Here is a 5,344-nt window from a genome sequence, read left to right on the forward strand (position 1 = left end):
TTTAAATTAAAAAACAATCTTATTTTACACAGCAACTTCAGTTCTCTCTCCTTCCCATTCTTATTCCCCCCCCCCATCTCCCCATCCCACGCCCCATGGGAGATCAACAAGGTCTGTCACATCATTTGGGGCAGGACTGAAACACCGCCCTCCCACACACACACCCCCCATATCTAGGCTGAGAGAGTATCCCTCCATAGGGAATGGGCTCCCAAATCCCATTCGTGCAGTAGGGATAAATACTGATCCACTGCCAGCAGCAGCATAGACTGTCCAGCCCCCCAACTGACACCCACATTCTGGGGGTCTGGTTGGATCTTATGTAGGTTCCACAGCTGTCAGTCTGGAGTCCATGAGTTACCACTTGCTCAGGGGATGACTCATTCTCTATCTCATCATCTGAATTCTGCTACGTATTATTTTCAGAAATATCTTCATTTCATATTCCTGTCATTAGCATGAGAGTTTTATTCATATTATCTTTATAATATGTGAAGGAGCTATAATTATTTTTAAAGTTTTATTTTTAAATCTGCATATATTGTGTTATACATCATTATGAAATATTTCAACAAAGTACACATTTTTGGTCCTCTTTCCTCCACTTGCCCTTTTTCAGCTCCCCAACTCTTCTTTCATGGACTATGTATCCTTTCCCCTAGTTTCTATCCTTCCTTGTCACCTCACATTACACTTTTGTAGTCTCCTTTCTAGACTTTTATACTTTTACATATACACTTACACTTATTTGCATGAGCACACACACATACACACGAGCACTTTATAGGCTAAGATAGATATACATATATATATATATATACATATATATATGAAAAGGACTGTGTAGTTTTGTCTTAATGTATTTGGGTCATCTTGCTTAAGTATGTTCCTATAAATTTCATTTTCCTTAAAAGTTGAATAGTATTCCATTGTGCATACATGTCACATGTTCATTATCCATTCATCTGTTGATAAACATCTAGGCTTTATCTGTTTTATGATTATTTTTAAATCTTGTTTATTTGTTTTTCTTCCTTTCCTTTCTTGAGGTCGTTCATCCCTATGTGTATTATTACTCTTTTTCGGAGAGTTTTTAAATTCCTTTTGTTTTTCTGTAGTGGCATTTATTATTCAGCTTGCCCTTTATTCTTCTCTTAATATGTATCATGTTATTCTTTCTTGAACTTCTGTTTTTGTTTTTTATTTTGTTTGGAAACATTCATAGACCTTTTTAGTGACCCAAGTGGGAGAAATGTAAAGCATTCAATAATGGTCATGACCTGCCACAGGAAGAATTATCCAACCTGAGTATCTATCCACTGGATACGGCTGAGAAAACTTAGGGCTTTCTGTATCCTTGAAAACAAAGCATGTTATAATTCAATTAAAATCACTTTCTCATTTCCAATTAGCCATATGTGATCTATATATTTTTTTAAGTTTAACTCTTAGCTTTATGGGGATTATTTTTTTCTTTTTTTCCTTGACTCAACATTTAAATTTTCTGTTTAAATGATTGGGATCAGAAAACATTTCTGTGTTTATCAGCCTCTTGACTTTCTTTGAACCCTCCTGTGTCACCCAGTGAAGAATTAGCTTTCAGTTTCTGCCGGGTAAGAAAGTATTGCAGAGCCAGGCAGTGGTGGCACACACCTTTAATCCCAGCACTTGGGAGGCTGAGTTTGAGACCAGCCTGGTGTGCAGAGTGAGTTCTAGGACAGCCTCCAAAGCTACAGAGAAACTTTGTCTCGAAACCTCCCCACCCCCCAAAAAGAGTGTTGGGTGAACAGAGTGATATCTATTTGATAAATTCATTTATTACAATTATGTTGACAGTATTTTAGCTTATGTTTGAACATTTACCGCAATTCTTTGGTAAATATTTCATTATAAAGAGCTATTTTTTACCAGGTGGTGGCTGCACACACCTTTAATCCCAGCACTGGGGAGACAGAGGCAGATGGATCTCTGTGAGTTGGAGGTCAGCCTGATCTGACCATGCAGCCCAGCCTGGTATGGTGCCGTATCTGAGGCTCAGAGCTGGACATTGCTGTGGGCAGATCTGGTAGTGAGCAGTAGCTGTAGCCGGCTTAGCCAGTTCGGCCTCGGTGAGTGGCAGTCTGTGTTGTTGAGTCCATGCCTAACCCCATCTCTGCCACCATGGCCACTTTGTTATTGGGCTCATTGTCAATGATAGGGATAGCTGGGAAAGAGGGTGACTGTCCATAGAATGGGTCATCCTATCTACTTGATTACTGGACTTCCTAGCTGGAGTCACCTTTTAATGGGCATTTACATAGGACACAAGTATCTTTGCATCCTGCACTCATTGGTGAAATCTACCCACATGCTTCTTCCTTGGATGTATTTCTCAGCACTGGCCACTCTTTCAGAGGACCCAGCTTTGGTTCCCAGCTCCCACATGGCAGCTCACAACCACCCATGACTCCAGTTCCAGAGAATATGACTTCTACGGGTACCAAGCACACATTGTTTTACACATACACACACAGAGAGAGAGAGGTAAACACACCTAGAAAATAAAAACAAACCTTTAAAGCAGACTTATACTCCGATAAAACCTTAGATAAGACTTAAATAAGGGAATTACATCCACTCAAAATTTCCCAGTTTATTGTCACATGAATTCATGTACTTGACATGTCTACCTGTCTATGTGAATAGCTCTTGAAACTGGAACCAGGTGATTTTTCTTTTTTAAATTAAACATAGAAGATCAAAAGATGTATAGCACACATCTGTAATTGCAGAAACTGAGAAGCAGGGGGCCCAGCACAAGTTCAAGGCCAATTTGGACTACATAGTAAGTCTGGCCGTGCCTTATGTCAACAAAAGAACACAACAACAATCTCTCTTATAGGAACTGTGCTGTGCCTGCCTCTGAGGGAGTTCTCAATGTCATCATTTTTATCCCGAAAAAGGCAAAACAAAGATCAAAGATCTGGCAGCTGCCAGAGCAAGGACTAGACTACAGAGTCTTCCAGCTGTCAAGTTGGTTCTGGAACCCACTGTTTTGGGCTAGAGAGATGGCTCTTACAAAGCACTCAAACTTGGTCCCAGCATTCACGACCAATAGCGCAGGGGAGTCAACAACCTCTCCTGGTCTCCATTATACTACCGTTTCATTCTATGCCCCCATTATGTAGAAAAGAACACCAAGGCTCAGAGATGTTTAGGATGGGAGTTTGTGAAGAGACGATTAATGGGCTGTCTCTGATTCTTCTATTAATATCCCCCATTGCCCTCTGAGGGTAATAAACACTAATCAGAAGGCAGAAACTTGCTAGGACAGACTTAAAGGAAGCAGATATGGACTCCTGCCACAGAGAAATGTATGTGTTCCATTAACTGAAAAACAATTGTGATCCATAATGGTAGTAGTTTCCTCTGGCCACTTTCCTGGAGATTCTAGGCTTACAGAAAAAGAAAGCAGTGTGTTTCTTAAGAATGAGGGACATTATTTTATTTAGTATATGGTAGCTGAATGGAGGTGGGTGCTAGTACAGCCCCCTCCTCATTGTGGGGGAACAAATAAGGGGCTTAAAATCTTAGTCCCGGGTTCAATTCCAGAACGATTTCGGAGTCCTGGCAGCAGGCCCTGTCAGTGGGTATGAGGGGGCAGCTTCTTGACCAAGTAAGGACTGACTTGAGGTAAGCTTTTCCAGGCGAGTTCTAGGAACCCGTACCGGGCAATACCCACAGGTTGGACAGTATCCACATTGTTCTGCCCGGAGAGGGGTGTTACGTCCCAGAACTTGAAAGAACCTGCCGGGGCACGGGAACCACCCCAAAACAGACGGTAAAACAGCCGCTCCCCGGGCACTAGCTCCACAGCCTGCAGAGTCTCTTGGGAGACGAACTCTAGGGTCTGAGGCTCCTTTTTCAGTAGCAGGTCCTGCAGCAGCTTCTGGATGCGGGGGGACTGAAGCTGGTAGAGGTCCATGAGCTGGTAAAACTTTTCCATCCAAGTAGCCGTATCTTTGGCATACCGCTGCTGTAGTATCCGCAAAACATGGTAGAGCGCCACAAACGTCTCCCATGAAGGTAGCGCTTCCCTTTTTTCCAAGACAGGTTTTGTCTTCTCCAATTTGGTCAGTGTGGGATACTTGCCTTTTCTCTTCAAAGCCTTGAGTTCATTTTGAAACATCAGGGCCAAAGTTTGTCTGTCTACAGATGCATGGGCCCCTGTGAGAATGTCTCTTTGGGCAGGATAAAAGTGTCGCATCTCAATGTCTTTGAGAGAGTCCAATAACTGCTGCATACGGGCACTTCTGTGTGGCTCATCTAGAAGTTGCCAGTGTTCAGCCTTTGAGCCTGTAGTCCTACTGGGGACCGATGGTGACATTGGTTCAGGAATAGGCACTGTCTTCCTTGCTATGGAAAATGTGAGGCTCTCCACCCTTGCCCCTGACATCAAGGTCAGGGGTTTCCTATCCACAAAGGGATAGACAGCTCCAAGATCATCCCTTCTGGTTGGATAACGGTGTCCTGCGTCCTTGACAGCAGAGGAAAGCTGCCGAGCCTGCTTTTTCTTGTAGGCCTTGGTCAAGAGATCCCAGCTGAAGGCATCTGGGGTTTCAGTTCGTGTGGCTGAAATGCCCATTGGTTCAGGGACAGAGGATGATATCTGCCGCCCCTCTTCTTCTCTTTTAATAGGAGGGATCACATGTAAGTGCAGCGGACTGAAAACATCTTTCCGGGGCTGTGATACATTGGTTTGGCTTACATCTAGGTGCTGAACGATGGCCTTCAGTTTGGAAAGATTTATCCCCTCCCAATAACTGCTCAAACATAAGTCTTGGACGAGTTGGTGCAGTCGGTGGAAACTGTCCCTGGAAAGCTGTTGTTCCTCTGCTTCCAGCCTTCCCAGGGCATCCATTGCCCAGTCCTTGTCGGAGATACTTGCTCTTGCATAGTCTGGGCCTTTATATATTTCAGTAAACTTTGCAGGAGAAGAGGCGGGGGCAGGAGGTACAACCCGGTCCTTAGTGTCCTCCAATGGAACCAGCCAACTCGGCTTTTGTGGTTCTAGGGTAATGGGTAATTCCAACTGTGGTCTGTGGGGTCGCTGTGGAATTTGAGTCTCCGAGCCAGTTCCTGTGCCTTGTAAAAATTCCTTCCTGTCCTTCTCCAAGACCACAGTCTCTTCTCGTCCCTGTGAACTTATTGTGGGGCGTACTTCAAGAAATTGATTTTCCCATATTTTTTTTGGCTCTTTCTGGAATTTTTTCTCTTTTTCTCTCAGGGGTGGCTTTGGTGGCTTTTCTAAGTGACTTTTGTCCATGAGTCTAGAATCTCTCTCTCCATCAAACAAGCCCTCTTT

Source organism: Phodopus roborovskii, unplaced genomic scaffold, assembly GCF_943737965.1.
Source record: "Phodopus roborovskii unplaced genomic scaffold, PHOROB, whole genome shotgun sequence".
Classification (NCBI taxonomy): Eukaryota; Metazoa; Chordata; class Mammalia; order Rodentia; family Cricetidae; genus Phodopus; species Phodopus roborovskii.